This window comes from Sus scrofa, chromosome 15 (assembly GCF_054392235.1).
Source record: "Sus scrofa isolate SSC_HxYL_T2T_F1_AM1 chromosome 15, Sscrofa_HxYL_maternal_Yorkshire_Landrace_v2.0, whole genome shotgun sequence".
In the NCBI taxonomy this organism is placed as follows: Eukaryota; Metazoa; Chordata; class Mammalia; order Artiodactyla; family Suidae; genus Sus; species Sus scrofa.
The window spans coordinates 71155656-71180077 of record NC_139397.1 but is presented as its reverse complement, the minus strand read 5'-3'; the positions used below and the strand labels follow the sequence as shown (position 1 = coordinate 71180077).

At 40.0% G+C, this 24422-nt stretch overlaps 1 protein-coding gene across 2 annotated transcripts in view; it reads right to left on the bottom strand.

Moving 5' to 3' along the window:
• The window catches only part of LOC100514804 (cryptic, EGF-CFC family member 1B), a 120836-nt gene that overhangs the window by 80813 nt on the left and 15601 nt on the right, over positions 1-24422 (bottom strand). The window contains exon 4 of one of the 2 annotated variants that reach the window (XM_021075435.2): positions 12730-12843. The exons of the other annotated variant lie outside the window; for it this stretch is intronic. The gene's annotated coding sequence lies outside the window, so the exon portion shown is untranslated. The remainder of the gene's footprint in view (positions 1-12729; positions 12844-24422) is intronic. 2 annotated transcript variants of the gene reach the window in all.

Genomic DNA, 24422 nt, shown 5'->3' with positions numbered 1-24422 from the left:
GGAGATTTTGGTCTGTCTAAAGGCCCTTACCCTCTTATTTGAAATACACAATACAAATGCCCATAAAATTGCAAACCACCCCACTTCCCTTTCTTTATTCTTGAATTTAAAATATTCTTCAGAAGTACAGAAAGCTATGGAATCTTGACCACCCACCTTTCTGCACACAGGATCCCTTTTCCAGAGGTCACCCAGAGGTCATTCTCCTTCCTCCGTTTTTCTCCTATAGTCTAGTCTCACTCAGCGGCCAGAGGGGTCCTGTTAAGGAGTAGGGCAGTTCTGGACCCCTCTGCCCTAGGCCCTGCAGCCTCCGCCCGTCTTATTCATGTTAAAGCCACGAAACCAGGATGGCCCAGGCAGGCCTCAGGAGCCCACATGCCCACCACATCCCCACACCATTCTGACTGCATGGGGTCAGCCACCCTGGCTTTGGCTTTTCCTTGGCACACTCTCTTCTGAAGGCCTTTGCACAGGCTAGTCTCTCTACCTGGAATTGGGTTTCCTGATCTAGCAAATAAAAATACAGGATGCCTAGTTAATTTTTGCATTTCAGATACATAATTTTGACATAACTATGTCCCAAATATTGCATGGGACATGCTTAGATGAAAAAATTACTTGTTGCTAACTTGATACTTAGATGCGACTGGGTGTCCTGGGTTTTGCTTGTAGCACTGCCTGATATGCTCCTAACTTCTATCAAGTCTTTGCTCAGAGGTCTCCTTTTCAGAGGCCCATCCTTAGTGCCCCATGCCCAATCCCCTTACCTTGCTCTATTTTTTCCCTTTAATATCCATTACCTTCTAACATACGATAATTCACTTGTCATGTTTATTTATTTTTATCTCCTCTCATTAAAGGGTAAGCTTCACCTGGGTGGGGATTTGGGGGTTTGTAACAGACCATGGACTAATCTATCCTAGCACTCAGAGGAAAGCCTGGCACATGGGCATGCTCAGCAGATGTTGGAAGATGGATAAGTGAAGGTCCTCTGAGCAGCACCCAGATGTCCACAGGCAACAGTCCACCTCAAACTTACTTATATCTTTCCCTTCCTTCCTTCCTTCCTTCCTTCCTTCCTTCCTTCCTTCCTTCCCTCCCTCCCTCCCTTCTTTCTTTTCTTTCTTTCTTTCTTTCTCTCTCTCTCTCTTTCTTTCTTTCTTTCTTTCTTTCTCTCTCTCTCTCTCTTTCTTCTTTCTTTCTTCCTTCCTTCCTTCCTTCCTTCCTTCCTTTCTTTCTTTCTTCTTTCTTTCTTTCTTTCTTTCTTTCTTTCTTTCTCTCTCTCTCTCTCTCTCTCTCTCTTTCTTCTTTCTTCCTTCCTTCCTTCCTTCCTTTCTTTCTTCCTTCCTTCCTTCCTTTCTCTCTCTCTCTCTCTCTCTCTCTCTCTCTTGCTTTCTTTCTTTCTTTCTTTCTTTCTTTGTTTGTTTCTTGAGTTTTAGGGCCACGCTCAAGACATATAGAACAGCCCACGCCACAGCAATTTGGGATCTGAACTGCATCTGTGACCTACGCCACAGCTCATGGCAATGCTGGATCCCTGACCCACTGAGCGAAGTCAGGGATGAAACCTACATCCTCATGGATACTAGTCAGATTTGTTTCACTGCACCATGCCAGGAACTCCCCTCTCTTTCTTTCTTTCTTTCTCTCTCTCTCTTTCTTTCCTTTGGCTGCACCTACAGCATGCAGAAGGCCCCAGGCCAGAGTTCAAAGCCACACCACAGCAGCAACCCAAGCCACCACAGTAACAATGCTGGATCCTTAACCTGCTGTGTCACAAGGGAACTCCAAATTTACTTATATTTTTGTCAAGCTTTTATCTTTCTGCCCTTTCATCCGAGCTAGCAGGTTGGTGTCACTCCCAAATCTTCCCTCTCCCTTATCCTGCCCTAGTCCTCTCTCCAAAATTACTCAGTTTCCACATCTCTTTGCAGTTCCTCTGCAGTACCCCTCACCTGTCACCTGTTTTACCACCTCATGGTTCCACCTTGTCCTTTAGGTGTTGTGTATTACTTAACAGTCTCCTCAAGTCTCCCTGTCACTCATCTATCCCCATCTGATCCCTTTCTCACACTACTTCTTGATATTTTTTTTTTTGGACACAACATTCATTTATTAGGTATGTTCTATAAGTTGAGGAGGGAAATTTTTGGCAAATAAATAAATAATCAGAAAGATGAAGGCTTTTAGGGCAAAGAAGGAGTTCAGGAAGTGGAAGGAAGAGGAATCTTTGCATAGATCTAAAGGAACAGAAGGTGGCAGCAGTAGGCAACGTGGACTCATAGAAATGCAGCACTGGCAAAAATCAGGGACAGGAGGCCTTTGAGAAGATCAGGAGGTGACTGTTTCTTTATCATAGACACCATGGTGTGGAACATTTGTCCTCTCTATGGGGGGCAGGATGTGGTGTGTAATGATCAGCCTGGGCATCCCACACTGGATCATGCCTGCCTGGGAGTCTCCCTTGTTGCTGCTCACCTGCAAGCCTATTACATTCTGCCCCTGGAGAAGCTGTTCCTCTGAAAATCCCCTCCAAATCTGCCATGCTTTCCTGGGAAACCAGGATAGCTCTCCCAGGTAGCAGCTGTCAACCTTGGGGACTGCAATACTGCCTAGAGCCATTGGGGTCCCCTGCATAGCCACCATGTCCTTATCAGATATACCCAGCTTCTAATCCATTCATAGTTGGTACATGAATAAATAACGCATTCCAAACAATGAGCAACTCAGAAAGAGATCTTGATGGCCTTTCAAAATGATGAGAAATGAAACAAAAACCACAATTTTTAAAACTGAATCTCAAAAGTGATAAACTGTCTCAAACCACAACATGCAAGAAAAACTATCTGAGCTCAAATTGGCCAACCACAAGCCCATTCAGACCTGTATAATCCAAGACAAGCCTTTAATCCAGGAACTATGCAAAGACTCAAGGATGCTAGGAACTCCCCTGATTTACAAATTTGGGTGGGTCCCTGTTGCCTCAGAACCACCTGAATACTTTCAGCACCCTGCTCTTACTCTCCCTTTGAGGTGCTACTGAGACTTTCCAAGTGGTACTCACTCTTGCTCAGAAACTTGGCTTCATGTGATCAATCCCTAGTGGTCTTGGTGGGAACTTGGTGGTCATCTTACAGTTCTCTTCTTCAGCTCATTTCATTACTCTCCAGGGTCTAAAGAGTAGTCCACTTGCCCCATCATGGTGCACGAGCTGTCCCTCCTCCCCAGCACACTCTTACACCTGTCCAGACCAGGATATGGCTTTGTTATTTCAACTTTGAAGATGTTGATATCTTAGCTGGAATGCCCTTTTCCATCTGTCTACCTTCTTCTGCTTTCTATTCCTTCTATTCCTGCTTTCAGTTCAAGTTTCAGCTCCCTAGCTATTCATCTGTCTCACCTGTTCCCAGTAGCCTTTTAGGTACATATTGGTCCAAGTACTGAAAGTCTGGCCTACTCAGCCCATTGGAGAGAAGAGATGTGCCTCATCCTAGGCTCAGTATCAGGCTTAGTTCCTGGCATCCACTTGTAAACTTTTCTGTATAACTAAGATAACCGGCTGAGTAAAATGCTATTGTTTTCTTTCCCCCTCTTTCTTTAAGATATTTCTCAAGGGCAATGAAGTGCCCTTAAAAGGATTTAAATTTTAGCAATTTCTCCATAGAGCAAAGTGGGAAAACAACAGGGGCTTTGGAGTCGGACAGACCATGGTAAAATTCTGACTTTTGCTGTATGTTATTTATAGAGATGATAGAGTATGGTAGGTGGTGTTTTCCAGCTTTGGTGGCCTCAGAATCACTGGAGCAGGGGGGGGAGGGCGGTTTGTTAAAACATAATCCCTGATTCGAGAGGTCTGGTGTTGTCCAATAATTTGCAAGTTTCCCAAGGATGCTGGTCTTGCTTGTTCAGGCACTTGTATTGAGAACCACCACTTTAAAGGCTAAGAACATGAACTCTGGAGCCAAACAGATCTGTTTCTCAGCTCTGGTATCTACTGACTCCGTGACCTTGGGCAAGAGGCAAAATTATGCCAGTTTTAACTGTCTACATGTATTGTTATAGAAATGCGATTTTTTTTTTTTGTCTTTTTGCTATTTCATGGGCCGCTCCCGCAGCATATGGGGGTTCCCAGGCTAGGGGTTGAATCAGAGCTGTAGCCACCGGCCTACGCCAGAGCCACAGCAACGTGGGATCCAAGCCGCATCTGCAACCTACACCGCACGCAGCTCACGGCAACGCTGGATCGTTAACCCACTGAGCAAGGGCAGGGACCGAACCCGCAACCTCATGGTTCCTAGTCGGATTCGTTAACCACTGCGCCACGCCGGGAACTCCAGAAATGTGATTCTTATGACTGCAATTATTTTGTTGTTATTATTATTAATAGAGAAGTGGTTCAACCTCTCCGAATGTCATTATTTATATGTTAAATAGATAGTAAATGTTATTCCACAAAACTGCATTAAGGATCAAATGACATAACTTCAGTGTGAAGGTATTCAGTAGACATTTGTTCCCTATGTAAATGGAGGGCCTGGTTCACAGCAGGTCTTCATCACACAAGATTCTTTCCCTGCTTTTCCTTTCAAACATCCTTGGAATGTACAACAAATCAGTCAAATCCATAGTTTTGAAATATTTGTCTCCAAAATCCAGGAAAAGAAAAGGATGGATGACACTTGTCTTCCTTGTACTCATATGGAAAAGAATTTACTTAGGCAACCACAAAGATCTCATCAAGACCCAGGATCTTTCAGAACCAAGGTAAGTTTTCATTAGCATCACCATTTCCACTGGAAGCACAGATTAATCTCTCCAAGTCTAATTTTCCTTTTCAAAATATTATCTTTATACTGTACATTTGTTAAGAGGTATTTACAATCACCATGTCCTTTATCAATTCACTTTTCTCAATACCCCTCACATTCATCTAGTTCTTGCCATCCTTTACTCCACCTTATCCCAAGCCACCATCAGGCTTGCCTGTAAAAGTGCAAAGTTGCAGGAACCCTTAGACCCTGGCCCCATCCAACCCCATGTGTGTGATGAGGCTGACACATCAACTCTGGGGATTCAAAAATCCCTGTAGCCAGAGACCCTGGGACCCATCTCCACCATTGAGGTAACGCCAGCCCTGAGACTCCTGGGGCTCTGCAGCTAGCCTCCTCATGACCTCACAGCACATGAAACAGGGCCTGGAAACCAATCAAACTGGGGCCAGCTACATGTACCAGACCACCCACAATAATGGGCATAGCACAACAGAAGGACCTACACAGCCCACATAAAGGGCATTCCTAGAGCATAGAGCTTGGTGACCAGAGGGGAGAGTGCTGCTGGGATGCATAGGCTGTCTCCTACATAATGCACTTCTCTAAGGTCAGGAAACATAACCAACTTCACAAATACATAGAAATAAAAACAACAAATTAGGCAAAATGGGGTGACAGAGGAGTATCTTTCAAACAAAGGAACAAGATAAAACCCTAGAAGAACCAAGTGAAGTGGACATTACCAATTTGCCTGAGAAAGAGTTCAAGGTAACTATGGTAAAGATGTTCAATGAACTTGGGAGAAGAATATTTGAACAGAATGAAAAGTTAGAAAACATAAAGAAGAACCAAACAGATTAAGAATACAAAATGAAAGACAGAGTGTAAATCATTGTTGCTGAACAGAAAAAGAAAAAAGAAAGAAACTGGGACAGTTTAAGAGACCTCTGGGACAACATCAAACCTACTAACATTTGCATTATACAGGGCCCAGTAGAAAAAGAGAGAGAAAGGAGCAGAGAACATATTTAAAGACATATTAAAAGCAGCAAGAGGAAAGCAATAAATAACATACCAGAGAACTCTCATAAGGATATCAGCTGACTTTTCAGCAGAAACTCTGCAGGCCAGAAGAAGGTGGCAAGATATATTTAAAGTGATGAGGAGTTCCCATCATGGTGCAGTGGAAATGAATCCAGCTAGGAACCATGAGGTTGTGGGTTCAATCCCTGGCCTTGCTCAGTGGGTTAAGGATCCAGCATTGCTGTGAGCTGTGGTGTGGGTCACAGAAGTGGCTCAGCTCTGGCATTGCCAGTGGCTACAGTTCCAATTGGACGCCTAGCCTGGGAACCTCCATATGCCATGGTTGTGGCCCTAAAAAAAAAAAAAAAAAAAAAAAAAAAAAAAGATGTATTTAAAGCGATGAAAAGGGAAAATATGTAATGAAGAGTACTGTACCCAACAAAGCTCTCATTCAGATTTGAAGGAGAGAGAAAGTTTTACAGACAAGCAAAAGCCAAGAGTTCAGTGCTATGCAGCCAGCTCTATACCAAATGTTAAGGAACTTCTCTAAGTGGAAAAGAAAAGGTCACAACTAGAAATGTGAAAACCACAAAAGAAAAAGTCACATTGATAAAGGCAAATATGCAGAAGATGTAGTAAATCCACCATGTATAAAGACAGTTGGAAGGTTAGAAGACAAAAGTAGTAAAATTGTCTATATCCACAGCACATAGTTAAGGAATGCACATAACAAAAGATGTAAAATATGTGAAAAACAGTAAAGACAGTGGGAGGGAGTAAAAATGCAGCATCATTAAAATGCATTTGAACTTAAAAGAGATCAGCAACTTAAAGATATATATATATATATATATACCTCATGGTAACCACAAACCAAAAAATCTATAATAGATACACACACACAAACACACACACACACAAAATACATTTAACACTAAGGTAGTCATCAAATCACCAGGGAAGAAAGCAAAAGAAAGAAGAATAAAGGAACAGAAAGGGGAGTTCCCGTTGTGGCGCAGTGGTTAACGAATCCGATTAGGAACCATGAGGTTGCGGGTTTGGTCCCTGCCCTTGCTCAGTGGGTTAACGATCCGGTGTTGCCGTGAGCTGTGGTGTAGGTTGCAGACGCGGCTCAGATCCCGCGTTGCTGTGGCTCTGGCGTAGCCCAGTGGCTACAGCTCCGATTCGACCCCTAGCCTGGGAACCTCCATATGCCACAAGAGCGGCCCAAAGAAATAGCAAAAAGACAAAAAAAATAAAATAAAAATAAAAAATAAAAGAACAGAAAGGAAATATAAAAAAGCCCAAAACAATTAGCAAAATGGTAACAAGCATATGCCTATTAATAACTGGTTTAGGCGTTCCCATTGTGGCTCAGCAGTAACAAACATGACTAGTATCCATGAGGACATGGGTTCCATCCCTGGCCTTGCTCAGTGGGTTAAGTATCCAGCATTGCTATGAGCTGTGGTATAGGTTGCAGACATGGCTTGGGTCCTGTGTTGCTGTGGCTGTGGCTGTGGCGGGCAGCTGCAGCTCCAAATTGACCCCTAGCCTGGGAATTTCCATAAGCCGCAGGTGCGGCCCTAAAAAACAAAACAAAACAAAACAAAAAAAACAAACTTTAAATGTAAATGGAATAAATGCTCCAATCAAAAGACACAGAGTGGCTGAATGGATACAAAAACAAGACCTGCATATATGCTGCACACAAGAGACTCGCTTCAGATTTAAAGACACACAGCCTGAAACCAAGGGGATGGAAAAAGATATTCCATGCAAATGGGAAGCAAAAGAAAGCCAGGGTAGCAATACTAATATCATAAAAAAAAACTTTAAAAGAAAAACTGAATCAAGAAGCAAAGAAGGGCATTACACAATGATAAGAGAACTGACCCAAGAAAATACTACAACTGTAAATATATATGAATCCAACATAGGATCATCTAAATAATAGAATATTAATAAACATAAATGGAGACATTGACAGTAACACACTAGTAGTAGAAAATGTTAAAACCCCACTTATATTAATGGACAGATCATCCAGACAGAAAACCAATAAGGAGACCGTGCTCTTAAATGACAATGAGACCAGGTGAACTTAGATAAATATGGAACATTCCACATAGATCTAGCTGGGCCTGAAGACCCTCCCCTCTTCTCATCTCTGTCCAAGTCCTTTTGAAAATCAATAAAGTGGAAAGGTTCCCAGTCCAGTTATCTGGAGGCTGGTTCTGGGACTTCCAGAACAAGAGGCTCCTTAAATGCTGCAGTAAATGAAGCCCTCTGGAATTTTGTGCGTTCCTTGGACTTTAGCGCCACCTACAGGGCCTCAGACAGTGATCCCAGGTTTGGCTGCCTTTTTCATGTGTTTTATTTTGGAGGTTTATCTTGGCAGCTTTCCTGACCGAGAAAAGGGACCCCAGAGAACCGTTTCAGCATTTGTGTAAGGCAACAACTGGGACCCTCCTTCCCTATCTTTGTCTTCAGTATTTGTCTGCAGACCATATGAAATCTTAAGCCCCTTTCTGAGTGGCAGCAGGAATGTCGATGAAGACCTCATACGTGAGACTTTGAAATGAGACACTGTTTTCTTCCAGCACCGAACAATGAAGTACAGGGGAGCCTGTAAGTCAAACACCCGCAAGCAGATGCTAGGTGCAAGAGCAAAAGAGAGAGTATACTCTCACCACAACCAAGAAGAAATGTCTGAGGAAGACGCTGAATTTCTCCTCCCAATGCTTATGCAAGAACATTTCTTCAGTGCAGAAATAAAATATCTCTATAATCTGTATATTTTAACACAATTAAAAATTTTGAAAAATCTAAACTGAATCTGCTTTCTGAAGAGACCTGCCTGCTGAGGTCCACTCAAATTCTGAAAGTAGAAATATTTTCATCTTTTTCATTTGTTGCTTTTCCCATGGCATGCAGAAGTTCTCAGGCCAGAGACTGAACCCATGCCACAGTGAGACCGACAAACACCAGCTTAATCATTCACAAATGCACCGTAGGGAAGTCAAGTTGATAACCAGACCTCACAATTTTTTAATGTTTATTTTTTGCTCTTCACCTCCAAATAAAAATTTAAACCCCCTACCAAAATCCCTATGCTGTTTTTTGCAGAAATAGAAAAATTAGTCCTAAAATCCACATAGAATCCTAAGGGATCCTGAAAAGCCAAAATAATCCTGAAAAGCCAAAATAATCTTGAAAAAGAACAAAGATGGAGGACTTAGACTTCCCAATTTCAAAACTTCTATAAAGCAGTGTGCCAGATCATTATAGATGAATAGAATGGAATAGAATAGGCCAGAAATATATCCTCACATACATAGTCATATGATTTTCAACAAGAGTGCCGAGAAAAGGGAAAGTCTTTTCAACAAGTGGATCTGAGGCTGACCAGGGGTAGGCAGGCTCAAGAGTTGAGTCTTTCCCAATCCCTCCCACTCCTCCTCTTCTCTTTGGACCTCTGGAGTTGTTTTGAATAAACTCAGATTTAGAACTTTTAACAAATGGTTAAAAATCTCAGTTTATTTGAGGGTCCCCCAGAGCCCACACACCTGGCTTCCCACAGGGCAGGGAGGGAGAGGGTATTGGATTCCCACCTTTTGAGACCTGATCTGAGAATCCAGTGCCATTGGTTAGAATCAGTCACCAGCTTGGGGAAGTTTTAACCTGTTCTTCCGTATGTGTGGTAGACAGCTCACAAAGGGGCGTGAATACCAGCAAAGAATGACACATCAGGGACTGTCTACCACACATACAGAAGAACAAGTTAAAACTTGCTTTGCCACATTTACTATTTTTTTTCTAAAGGATATTAAGGTAAATAAAATAATTACAAATATTATCTCTCCCTAAATTTTTCAATATGGATTTCTGGGGGGAAAAAAAGCCATTTTCTTATATAACCATAAGTCTACATTACACTGAACTGAATTAACAGTAGTTCCCTAGAATCCTCTAACATCCTCCTGCTTTGGGATGGGATGCATTTTACGTCTCCATTTCCAAGTTCTGAGCAGCATCAATCTCCATATCTTATTCCTTCTTCCTCATTATTGAATTTCAGTTTTAACTTCTAACTTAAAAACTTATAATGGGACTACATTCTTATTTAGTTTTTTTATCAAAGCTAATTTATTCTAAAAGTTTATAAACCCAAGTTCTGGATTTGCCCTAATATATCAAAAGCCATTTAGTTTAGACATTTGTGCTGGATTTTGCTAACTGCCTTTTTGTTCCTGATATTCATGTTTCTTTAAAAATCAGTCTTCTATATGAGGTACTGTGTGATTCTATAAGAGGAAGCAATTTTTTTTTTGGTCTTTTTGTCTTTTTAGGGCCACACCCCTTGGCACATGGAGGTTCCCAGGCTAGGGGTCGAATCGGAGCTATAGCTGCCAGCCTACACCACAGCCACAGAAACTCAGGATTCAAGCCACGTCTGTGACCTACACTACAGCTCATGGCAATGCTGGATCCTTAACCCACGGAGCAAGGCCAGGGAAGGAACCCATGTCCTCATGGATACTAGTCGGGTTCATTAACCACTGAGCCAAGATGGGAACTCCCAGGAAGAAATTTTTAAATTAGCATTTTATTGGGGAATGATGCCTTAATATATTAAATGCTGAGAAGCAACCACATTTGCCCATAAATAGCACTTGACATAAAAAGAACTTTACCCAGCCGCTCCAGACTGTGCACTGAAATTTTTGGACTTCTCATTGTGATTCAGAGAGAGCAGAGTGTGATGGCCTCTAACTACAGCTTCTATTTCTGCTTAAATTTGAAAAGGAAATCAGTAAAGAGATAGATTTACCTTCCATTAGCTGGTCAGCCAGTTTTAACTGTAGAGAACCACATATAGAACTGAATTCAATTAAAGAGTTAATAAAATGAACAGTCTTTTTTGCAGGACAATTGCACGGTTTTAAGATAAAACTACTAGAAACAATAAGAGTAAAGGGAAACAATTTTGTATACAATATATGGGAGGAAAATGGAATATGTTTTTATATGAAGAGTATGCAAGAAATACAGGATGTGTTTTTGTTAAGGAAATGAGAGTAATTTCATCTAAAATAAAATGACTGGTTGTTCCAGAGAAGAAAGAGAAAAAGAATAAGACAAACCTAAATGAATATAGAGTGTTTACAGAAAAGAAATTTTATGTTGTTTAACCAGTCAAAGCTGGTTAAAATTCAGTAGATTTATTTATAAGGGTTTCTTAAATGAGCTCTGTAATGTACTGTTACAAAACTAGTGTTCAATTTTCTCCCTTAAAGAAAAATAAAATTTCTTAGATTATTGGTCTGTTCTTACTAGAAGATTATAAAAGATTTTCATTACCTCTAATGTAATCTGCCTAGGAAACAAAGATTCTATGTCTCATCAAAATATTTATTGTGCTTCATGTTGTCTTTATCAAGCCTTTGACCACTTAGAAAAACTGGGTCTTTTTTTTTTAATTATGTGTTCATTAAAATTTTTTTTTTTGTTTTTTATTTTGTCTTTTTAGGGCCACACCCATGGCATATGGAAGTTCCCAGGCTAGGGGTCAAATCAGAGCTGTAGCTGCCAGCCTACACCACAGCTACAGCAACACCAGATCTGAGCCATATCTGTAACCTACACCACAGCTCATGGCAGTGCTGGATCCTTAACCCACTGAACAAACCCAGGGATTGAACCGACGTCAGTATGGATCATAGTTGAGTTCATTACCACTGAGCCACAATGGGAACTTCTGAGTCTTTTCAATATTATATTATGAGGTTATATTTATATGGGTATACATTATTGATGTAAGTATTCCAGAAAATATATTAAATTCCTAAAAATCTGATATGGCCTGGTATATATAATTCCAGCTCTTATCTTAAAACCTTGTGAATCACAAAAATAACCAAGCTTACTTATCAATTGCATTATTTTTATTTTTTTAGTAAACTCTCACCAGATCTTTAACCACGGCTATTTTTAAGTTTTGTTTTGTTTTTGTTTTTTTGTCACTCACAAACAGTTATTATCTTACTGTTGATTCTACTCTGAAAACATTTACAATCAACTATAGGCAGAATTACTTCATCTTCAAAGAGATTCATAGAAAAGACCCTAACAAGTACTCTAGAAAACAGGTTTCTGGTATCTTTAAGAGTCTAACACTGAGCTGGGTAAGAATTCCTAAAACTCTCATGGAAAACTGATTGAAAATCTGCTAACCCAAACAAAACAAGAGTTAATGACATGACTGAATAAACTGGCAAAGATGATTATGATTTTTATGACTTTATTTGAAACATTGTAGATTCTTTAATGTTTGGTTTTCCAAATTAAAAAAATCCTTTAAAAAAAGCCATCTATAACTTAAAGCAATTTGGTAAGGTATACCTTGGCAAACAGAGATTGAAACATTTATCTTTTTTTCCCTATCTGATCCTTTTAGAATCCCTCCAGAGGCTCCAATTAAATATTATCTCTCATAACAGCAGAGATATTCACGTAAGTTCAAAAAAAAATCTGTTTCCCTTGTAACAGGACATAATTGGACAAGTTTTTAGCTTGGCTTCTTAGCCTAAAGGGACTTTTAAGGGTCAAATCTGAGATTCCCTATTACTAGACAATTTTAAAGAATTAAGATTGACTCCACAGAGCCAATAAAGCCCCTTGAATACTACCAAAGCTTTGTCTGGAACACCATATTTGAGAATATGCATAGAATAATTGTCCATATTACATTTATGTAGGTAATCAAGCCAAGTTTAATATGACCATATTTATTTTACAAACAAATTAGCCTCATGGTAATCATTTTTGATAAAAATGACTCTAGAAAAATATTATCTTTAAGTAGAAAACTATAACGTACCCATTATCAGATTTTAGTCCTGTTAATTGTCTTTGACATTTTCTAACCTACCTGTAAACTTCAGAAATCCCTCCATGACAGATCTGGAGAATCTTCATGCCTGTCTCTACATAGGCCGCTCTCAAGATGGTTATAGGAACACTTGATGACATCATCAAAGACAAACTGCAAATCATGAAAATCCATGAAACAGTCAATCTCATTCCACCATCTAAAGATGCTTCAAACTCAAATTTAGAAATTTTCTCAGCTCAGCTCTTCAAACTCAGAAACTGAGTTTATAATTTACTAGCTTTTCCTTTTCTTCTTTAGAAATGTCTCTTATTAAATCACCTGATTTTTCACATTACACCATCCAGAGGTCTAACTTAGGGAGATATTCATCTGCAACACTGCCTCCCCAAGTAAAATATCCTTCCATTCATCCTGTCCTAAATAATCATGAATATGTAAGTGGTAATACATCATGTGTGCCTACGCAAATAACTCAGAAAAAATTGAAACTTTATTATACATTATCCAGAAAACTATACACTGACTTAGAAAAGTAAAACCTAAATCTGACTATAACCCATTTGATTTATTTAGTTGGTTAAACCTTGATGCCTGGGAATCTCTGCTCTGGGGAATTTTTCTATCCTTAACTATTATTCTCCTCATGGTTATCATATTAACCTCTCCAGTGTATTGCATCCTCTTCAGGGTTTTACATGCCTTTTGGCAGCCAGTCACAAATCAAACAGTATCCATTGGGATTAGACAACTGGAAGAATTAAGTGATGGCTATGCAAATGATGATGACCATGACTACATACCTTCCATACTGACAACTCAACAGTTGATAGTAGTGGCTACATGACTGAGCTGACTATGTTAACAGTGGCAACTGATAATAACACTGTATTTTTCATTCACTTTCATCATGGTGAGGAAATGACCAAGAGAGGGAAATTATTAAAATTAAATATGGAGACCAGACTTGAAAATTCCCTGGGGAGACAAAACCAATTAATCCACATAAGTTTAACTTAGTTTAGCTTCTTCCACAAAACAAGTGAAAATTTACTTAGGCCACTTCTTGTAAATGCCTCTGAAAATAATCAATGAAATTTAAGCTGTTTCACAAATTTGGCATGAGTTAATCACATTCAATCAATCTTCCATCACTAGAAAAACTGTAATGCCAAAAGAAACAATTGCAAAGAATTAACAACCTCTGCATTTTCACTATGAACGGCCCTATAATAATATACCTTTGAGCTTTTTTCCACTGTTGGTTTAAGAGCCCCTAGTTTCTGTTCTTATAGACCAAAACCTCTTGCTAATTACTATTTTTTTGACTTAGAAGTTTTAATTTTACTAGTTCTGGTCTTTTGACGGTGTATTAGCTGCAAAAACTATAATCACAGTATGTCTCGTGAACAATAGTGCTGCCCCTACAAAGGCCGCATGACTCCTTTGGTCTCCAGCAGGTGTGACTTTGGTGATATAATTGTGCACTTTTACCCTCCTAATTCCATCGCCAATGCTCCCATATGCCTCCTCAGGCACGTAGGACACAAAAATTAATAAGGAGCCTCCTCACACCTGCAGCACAGCATGCCCCACACATCACTATATACATACCAGTTGGGCAGCCTCAGTGGAGAGAACAGTATGCCAGGCTCTCTCTTCAAAGGTAACCAGTGTGGATCACAGAGTGGAGACTTTTCTGAGTCTCCTGACTATTACCATCAGCTGTGAGGCTTTAACAGACCCCTTAACCTCTTTGAGCCTTTCCTTCAGGCATTATTTGGGCCTGCCAGGTATAAGAGACCATGCTGATGTCAAGTGAGAGCCCCACAAATGTGGCAGGGCTCTTAGGAGTTTAGTGTAGAAGGGAGGAGAGGGTGCACATACAACAAATATCACCAAGGTGAGAAACAGGACTCTGAAAGCAGGAAGCAGGACGGTACTTTCTGTGGGGAAGTCAGACCAAGCTTGGTAAAGGTGGGTAGTGGGATCACCTGCTGGTGCCAGCGGGTGGGAGAGTGACTAGAGCAGGGAGTCTAGGACCAGATGCAGGGCAGTGGAGTGGCTTGCTGATAAATAGGAGAATATTCATTTATTTTCTTAACAAGTATATATTACATGCTTTCTTATCACTTTATAGAGGTAAATAAAACAAAAAATATCTGCCTCCTGGCTAAGTAAATTATGGTGAGAAAAGAACAATTAACATTAAAAATTTAATAAAATAAATAGTATATTAGAGGGAGAAAAATGCTTTGTAGAGAAAAATACTAAAACCCAAAGGGAGCATTTGGAGTATTTCACAGAGAAAGTGAGGTTGAGTAGAAGCTCCTCCCCTGGGAGGAAGGAGAGGTGCCTGGAAGAAGAGCCATGGAGCCTGAGCGGAAGTGTGCCTGGGAGTCTGAGGCTCTGAGACGTGTCTATGATGAACTAGAGGAGTGATGTGCTCTTAGTTACAGCTTCATGGACAATGAACTGCAGGCCAAGAGTCCAGGTTGGGAGGACTGGTTCAGGTGACCCCACAGTGGGACTCTAGGGGAAGGTGAGTGAGAGTGGCCAGAGTTTGTTGCTGGACTGGATCTGGGTGTGAGAGGAAGAGCAGAACCAAGGTTTTCTGGCCTGGGATGCCATCAAAGGAATCAGGGACAGTTTTTGGTGAAACATATCTGTGGAGGAAGAGCAAGAGTTCAGCTCTGGGCATTTTGTGTGCGGCATTATGGTAGAATGGAGAAATAGAGGAGGAGTGCAGGGCTGAGGGGCTGGTCTGGAGTGGAGGCACAATGTGGGCATGACCATGAACAGAAGGTGCTTAGAGCTTGTGAGGAGACATGCACCCCCAGGCAACATGTGTGGGCAGGAGGAGGGAAAAATTCAGAGAGGAGGATCCAGCGAAATAGCCTGAGAAGGAAGGAGCCACAGAACAGGAGGAGCACAGGAGAGGGTGATGCTGCCACGCACATGGGAGCAAGGGAGGGTGATACCTGCTGTTCACTGGGATGGGAACCAGTGTCTGACTTCTCAAGGAGAAGGTCACTGGGAGCTTGACTACTGTAGTTTCAGTGCAGTGGAGAGGTTACCAGCTTAATTGGAGTAGCTCAAGAAATAGAACTTTCCTGGAGAATGATGGCAGAAAGAGGGTGTTTTAAAGTAGGCCAAGTAAATGCATGTTTGGATAGCTGAGCAGAGAGGAAGGTGAGAATTCAGGAGTAAAGTGAAAAGGAGCTAAAGAGGTGTCCATAGGTGGGTCTAGTCCCCCGGAGGGCAGAGTGGCTTTGAAAGGAGTGGGCCTTTCATCCACGTAACAGCTGGGAAGATGCATTGTAGAGAGGGGTGGGTCTGCAATTTACTTTACTGAGAAAAGCAGAAGCAAGAAAATAAAATCATAAGCTCGGCATTGGATGGGATAAGAAATGTTGGCGGCTTTGACAGAGAGAGAGAAAGGCATACAAGAATTATCTACAGGAATGGGAGAGTCAGTAGAGAAAGAACTGTGACTTCCAGAAGCAACAAGGGGTCCATCCACTGGAGAGTATAGCCCACTACACAAGCCAGAGGGTGAAGTCCCTGTTTGCCACTTTGCAGAGTTGGTACATAACTTTCGAGGTCCTGAGAAGAGTCTGAACAGAGGAGTGACATCATTAGAATTCAGTTTCAGAAACAAGAGACAGGAGGAGAGGAACCCAGGAATCTGTTAGGATACTATGAGTCGGCTTAGCCAAAGGGTAATGGACTTTGACTTGGATTGGAAAGGACAGGATGGAGAGATGGACTTTTCGGTTTGGCCAATCACAGTGGAATAGCATCACTGGTAAATTTCTTGCAAATCAGCATGTGCGCTACCTTTTCAAAGCTAAATCTGGGCATTCACTCCCTTTTATTATTTGTCAGTTTATTTGTGAGCTGAAATCAACTCAAAAAAACACTATGCCCACTGGGAAGGGGAATAGTTCCAGGAGATATGAGTCAGTGAGGTTTCACATTTTTATGTTTACTTCTACTTTTAACACTTTTATCAAGGTATAATCTACAATCTATAAAAATTAAAGTATATATTTTAAAGTAAACATTCTATTTTAAAGTATACATTCAATGAATTTATAATTATTTACAAAGGATTTAGTGTAGTGTATCACCATCACAACCTCAGCCTAATTGTAATTTCCATTACCCTAAAAAGAAAGCTTATTTCCATTTACAGTCCTTTCCTTTCCCACCCCTAGCCCTAGGCAAAGACTAATCTTTATGTCTTTCTGTATTTGTCTTTTTTGAATATTTTATATAAATAAAATCAGACAATAAATGTTCTTTTGTATTTGACTTACTTGATGTACCATAATGTTCTTTTCTAGTCTTTTTCTGACCACGCCCATGGCATGTTGAAGTTCCCAGGCCAGGGATCAAACCTGAGCCTCAGCAGCAACCCAAGATGCTGCAATGACAATGCCAGATCCTTAACCCACTGTGCCACAAGAGACCTCCCGTTCTTTCTTTTAATTGAAGTATAGCAGATTTACAATGTTTTAGATGTACAGCAAAGTGACTCAGTAATACATATAAAAGATATATATAATATATATATTCTTTTTCAGATTCTTTTCCATTATAAGTTACTACAAGATATTGAATATAGTTCCCTGTGCTATACAGTAGATCCTTGTCAATTATCCATTTTTTATATAGCAGTGTGTATCTGTTAATTCCAAATCCCTAATTTATACAATAGGGAAATTAATATAATAATATCATTTAAACAAATATATCACAATACTGTCTATCATTTCTTTTCTTTCTCAGGTCTCATCATAATTACCTTTAGCAGTCCATTCATAGCAGTCTTGGTTTTTGCTATTATGCACCTCAAAACTCTTGCAGCCTCTACCCACACCCAGTTCCAAAGTCACTTCAACATTTAAAGGTGTTTGATACAGGAGCATCCCACTTCTCAGCACCAACCTGTGTGTTAGTCTGATTGGGCCACTGTAGCAAAATATGAGGCGGATGGTGGAGGGGAAAGGAAGGAGAGAGAGAGGGAAGGAGATAGTTTCTCCTCCTTCATTTGGAAAGCTAACCAACTAATGCCCTCTGGAAACTTTCATTTGGTATACAGCCCACTTGTAGAAAAACACAGAAGATAAAATTAGGACCTTTTGCAGCAGAAAAAAATATACCATCGTGGCCAAATTCACAGAGCCAAAGAGTGACTATGAAGCTATGATCATAATTTGCTAAAGTTAGACTTGGAGAATAGACTTGAGGTTGCCAAGGGTGAGGGAGTGGGAAGGATTGGGAACTTGGGGTTAATAGATGCAGATTATTGCCTTTGGAATGGATTAACAATAAGATCCTGCTGTGTAGAACTGGGAACTATGTCTAGTCACCTATGATGGAGCATGATAATGTGAGACAAAAGAATGTATACATGTATGTGTAGCTGGGTCTCCTTGCTATACAGTAGAAAATTGACAGAACACTGTAAACCAGCTATAATGGAAAAAATAAAAATCATTATATAAAAAATAATAATTTGATGAAGTTTAAAATGTAATACAATTATTAGTATTATGATTCTTTTTCTTTCCTCCAACCCAATGACTTTGTAACTATGAGTCCCCTGAATTAGTGATTAAACATCACAAATGACAAGATCAAGACATGATGAAGGAATAGTTTCTGTGAAATCAGTCAGCAAAGGCAAGGACAACATCTGAACCTGTCCAGGGAGGATGTCACCTGCAATGTACCATACCAATAATTGCCTCAGTTTCCAAAAGTGAGCAATACTGTCATAGGAGACATCCATCACAATTTATTTCTGATCCCTCCTTTTAGAGAACTAACTGCCCTTCTACCAGGGGACAGCTGTCACCTCCAAGCAGCCACTGGGGTAGCCTCTCAGGTCTGAACAGCCATGTATCTACTATGAAAACTGACCACAGCTGAGGCAAGAAGATTCTTGCTCTGCAGAGCTTGAATTGAGAGATACAGTCTGGGAACTAGAAGCTGAGACACACTAAAGACAAATCTCAAAAGCTAAGATCCTGAGTTCCTGCTGGTGAGATTCCTAGAGCCCCCATAGGCCCAGTTCATCCTTCACCTTGATGATCTTAGATTCCTTAGGATACACTAGCATCATTCCAAAAAATTTGCTCTTCCTCTTAGGCTGGCTACATTTGTTTTCTGTTACTTGCAACTAAGAATATTATCTGCTAAGTATCTCCAAGGAGGGAAAAGTTTCCAGTAAATAAATACTTACTAGGAGCTCCCTTGTGGCACAGCAGAAACGACTCTGCCTAGTAACCATGAGGATGTGGGTTTGATCCCTGGCCTCACTCAGTGGGTCAGGGATATGGCATTGCTGTTCTGCTGTATACGTCACAGATGTGGCTCGGATCCCACGTTGCTATGGCTGTGGTGTGGGCCAGCAGCTGTAGCTCCATTTGACCCCTAGCCTGGGAACTTCCACACGCCATGGTGTGCCCTAAAAAGCAAAAAACAAAACAAAACAAGAACAAAATAAATAAATACTTATTAAGTACACAGTATGAGTAAAGTGTTATGAAAAATGGAAAATTTAATGAGACATAGTGCCACCAAGAGCTTGAAATCAAATAAAAAGAGATATTATAAGCATGGCTCACATTAAATGTTCCAAATGGGCAAAGAATGGAGCCCTTACTTCTGAAACCAACAGACATGCTGGAAGAGATAAAACTATATACTGGGTCTCATAGGATTGAAAAAAATTCTTAACATATGAAGATGAGAAAAGAGAAAAGGAAGCACATAAGGCAGGAAAGTAGTATGGATTTTCAGGATACACAGACATGTCTAGACAAATCAAGGTATAGAGTGCATGTCAAGAAGCAAAAACAACAACACAATCTTATAGATTGGGTATGGGTATAGAAAAAGCAACACACATTCTCTTACATAAAAATAAATCACATGACCCATCACTGGTGTGGAATATGTTCTAAATTTATTTTTTGAGATAATGATGAATTTGGGCAAATTCATTCATATGCTTCCAATGTGGCTTCTTGGTACCAGTGACTGCTCTGGGTCAGTGGTAAAGTACATGCCTTCAGATTTGTTTCCCTTCCCAGCCCCGCTGATGAAAAGCTTTAGCACACTAAGTTACTGTAGTGTTTTAAGGTACTGAAAGTAATGCAACACACTGGCAAGTGTTAATTAATTTCTGGCCTACTACTTTAACAATTATTCCAAAACTGTTCAGTAATCAAAGAGCACTAATGAAAATACTTCAGAGAAAGAGTCAGTTGGTTCAAGTAATATACGAAGAGAGGCTAAATTTCATGACAATCAGCAGAATGGTGCTACCAATTGAAACAGAGGACACATTCAAGAGGAAAGTGAGGGGAAAGAAGATAATTTTTGGAACACAGGAATTCAACTGACCAAGGACTAGCAAAGAGACAGAGGCTGGTGGAGGGGGGCTGGAAGCTCAGCTGCTTGGCAAAGGGGCCACTAGAGAAGAAGTGATCCAAGATATTATCTGGTCAGATGCCCTCATGGAGGACACTGATGCAGACAAGCCAGCCACAGCACTGTAATTTCTGGGCTCCTAAAACCCAGTTAAGGTGCACTTATGTGACTTCAGCCTCATCACAGACAACCTCCCACAGAGGGTGTGATAGGAATCACAGTGACTTCATGCCTTCCATTACTTTCAGGGATTATTTATTTTGATACTCTAAATACTGTGCAGCCAAGGTGATTTAAAAATACCCCATGGTCTATTTTTTAAAATGTGCCAGTTGTTTGGCCATGCAAATGACATCTATGGCAACAGGGAGAACAAGGATGAAATGTTAATTACCTGCATACTTATGTGAGCTGTGATTAGGAAAACTAGAAATAAAAAATCCTGTGATCTTCTAAATAGGTGGATATTCAAGGTTTCTTTTTAAAGAAATTTTAAACAATTATCATAAATTTTTAATTAAAAAAATTAATTAACATAATGTTCCATGCAATCTGATACTCTTAGGCTAAGGTTACTTCCTATAATTTTATCTACAAATTTCTTCATGAAATGTTCACAAAATATTTTTGTAAGTGAAGACCTACCACTGAACTGAAGTGTCCTAACTCCTGTAAATCAAATCTTCATCCAAATCCATGTATGAAAGTCCATAGGTGTAGTGTCTTCCAGGATAAAAACTGTATCCATGAACAAAGTTAAGAAGTTAAGAGTCTAACTGCAAGATTTAGCAAAGCCTCTGGGGTAAATCAAATCAAACCAGTAAGCCAGATGAAAGACCACTCTCTACCATTCAGAAATTAAATCTTTCAGGAGTTCCCGTTGTGGCTCAGTGGAAATGAATCTAACTGGAAACCATGAGGTTGCAAGTTTGATCTCTGGCCTTGCTCAGCAGGTTAAGGATCTGGTGTTGCCATGAGCTGTGGTGTAGGTCGCATATGTGAATGGGATCTGGCGTTGCTGTGGCTTAGGCTAGCAGGTGTAGCTCCGACTAGACTCCTAGCCTAGGAACCTTCATATGCCATGAGTGTGGCCCTAAAAAGCAAAAAACAAAAAAGCTTTCAATTCAATTCTTAAATTTACAGAAAGGTTACACCAGGAACAACAGTGGAATATCAGTAATAAACAGTAACTTTTTTTTTTTTTTTTTTTTTTTTGCTTTTTAGGGCTGCATCTGCAGCATATGGAGGTTCCCCAGATAGGGGTTGAATCAGAGCTACAGCTGCCAGTTTTCACCACAGCCACAGCAATGCAGGATCTCAGCCACCTCTGTGATCTACACCACAGCTTATGGCAACACCGGGTCATTAACCCATTGAGTGAGGCCAGGGATTGAACCCACCTCCTCATGGATCCTAATCAGGTTCATTAACTGCTGAGCCAACAACATTTTATTTTTATGATAAAGATACTTGTAGCTCAATACTTATCCAGCTTGTAAAACAAAGAAAAAATGGATGAAATCTAAACTAAAATCATTATTTGAGATAACCAATTAGAGGACAGAAAAAAGCTCATTTTACTGTATCTCATACAAAGACAAAAGCCAAAAGCTCTGGTCTCTGCCCAGGTGAGAAGGCGCCCCCAGTGGGTCAGTGAAGCACCTTTTTGAGCCTTCTAACACTGTGGTGGGTGCAGATACTGGCTTCGCCCTAACTGGCAGGACCCCATCCTGCAGTGACAGTCTCTGCTCTCTGAAGTGTCCCACCCAATTAGTGTCCAAAACCTTCCCTGGGAGGATCTTATGAGATCAACAAGAGTCAGGATAAACAAGGTTCACCATGTTTATCCTGGTTCAGCCTCCCTTTCTTCAGGCCACAGTACCAACAAGAACAGTCAGGGAAATTCTAAGGAAATAACAAGAAAATTATAAGGTCCTACCTGCTTAGAGGCTTTTATTTATTTTTATTTTTTATTTCACATTTTTTGCTTTTTAAGGCCACATCTGTGGCATATGGATGTTCCCAGGCTAGGGGTACAATCGGAGCTACAGCTACCATCCCATACCACAGCCACAGCAATGCCATGTCTGTGACCTAAACCACAACTCACAGCAACACTGGATACTTAACCCACTGAGTGAGGCCAGGGATTGAACCCACATCCTCATGGATCCTAGTTGTGTTCATTACTGGTGAGTCACGACAGGAACTCCATGGCTTTTAAATCTAACAACAACCACTAAATGTTTTTAAGGAGGTTGAAAGGTGGGGCAACAGCAAAAATGCTATAGAAGATATGCTGTGACAGTTGTAACAAATGAAATCACCAAAACCTAGACAGCTTTTAAAGTTAAGGGGAATGACAGAGTACTGGTGAATAACTTCATTTTGAGTTTATTTTTGTATATGGTATTAGACAGTGTTCAAATTTCATTCTTCTACATGTAGCTGTCCAACTTTCCCAGCACCACATATTGAAGAGACTGTCTTTTCTTCATTGTATATTCTTGCCTCCTTTGTCTTAGATTAATTGACCACAAGTATGTGGGTTTTTTTTCTGGGCTTTCTATCCTTTTCCCATTGGTCTGTTTTTGTGCCAGTAACATACTGTTTTATCACTCTAGCTTTGTATTATAGTCTGAAGTCAGGGAACATGATTCCACTAGCTCCATTCTTCTTTCTAAAGATAGTTGTGGCTATTCAGGGTCTTTTGTGTTTCCATACAAATTTAAAAATTTTTTGTTCTAGTTCTGTGAAAAATGCCACTAGTTGATAGGGATTGTATTGAGTCTGTCAGTTGCCTTGGATAGTACAGGTGTTTTAATAATATTGATTCTTCCAATCCAAGACATAGTGTATCTTTCCATCTGTTTGCGTTGGCTTCAATTTCTTGCATCACTGTCTTATAGTTTTTGGAGCATAGGTTTTTGCCTCTTTAGGTAGGTTTATTCCTAGGTATTGTATTCTTTTTGATGCAATGGTAAAAGGCATTGTTTCCTTAATTTCTCTTTCTGATACTTCATTGTTAGTATACAGAAATACAAATTTTTTCATATTAATTTTGTGTCCTGCAACTTTATCAAATTCATTCATGAGATCTAGTAGTTTTCTAGTAGCATCTTTAAGATTGTTATATGTATAGTATCATGTCATCTGTAAACAGTGACAGCTTTATTACTCCCTTTCCAATTTGGATTCCTTTTATTCTTCTTCTGTGGTTGCTGTGGCTAGGACTTCCAAAACTATGTTGAATAAAAGTTTGAGAGTGGGCATCCTGGTCTTGTTCCTCATTTTACAGGAAATTCTTTTAGCTTTTAACTGTTGAGTACGATGTTAGTTGTGGTTTGTCATATATGGCCTTTATTATTTTGAGGTAGCTTCCCTCTATGTCCATTTTCTGAAGAGGCTTTTTTTTTTTTTTTTTGTCTTTTATCCTTTTAGGGCTGCATCTGCGGCATATGGACGTTCCCAGACTAGAGTCTAATCAGAGCTGAGCTGCTGGCCTATGCCATAGCCACAGCAATTCCAGGTCTGAGCCAGGTCTGCGACCTATACCACAGCTCATGGCAATGCCAGATCCTTAACCCCTGAGCAAGGCCAGGGATCAAACCCACAACCTCATGGTTCCTAGTGGGATTTGTTTCCACTGTGCCATGACTGGAACTCCTCTAGAGAGTTTTTTAATCACACGTGAATGCTTTATTTTGTCAAAAGCCTTTTCTGCATCTATTGAGAGGATCAAATAGTTTTTATTCTTCAATTTGTTAATGTGGTGTATCACACTGACTGATTTTTTTGGATATCGAAAAATCCTTGTATCCTTGGGATAAATTCTACTTGATCATGGTTTATAATCTTTTTATTGTATTGTAGGATTCATTTTGCTAATATTTTGTTGAGGATTTTTGCATCAGTGATTGACCTGTAATTTCCTTTTTTGTAATATCTTTGTCTTTGCCAGACCCATCAGAAAAAAAGAGAGAGGACTCAAATCAATAAAATTAGAAACAAAAAAGGAGAAGTTAAATGGATATCCAGAAATACTAAGGATCATAAGAGACTACCACAAGCAACCATATGCCAATAAAATGGATAACCTAGAACAAATGGACAAGTTCTTAGAAGTACAATCTTCCAAGACTAAACCAAGATGAAATAGAAAAGATAAATGGACAAATCACAACTACTGAAATGGAAAATGTGATTTAAAAACTTCCAATAAACAAAAGTCTAGTACCAGATGGCTTCACAGGTGATTTCTATCAAAAAATTTAGAGAAGAGTTAA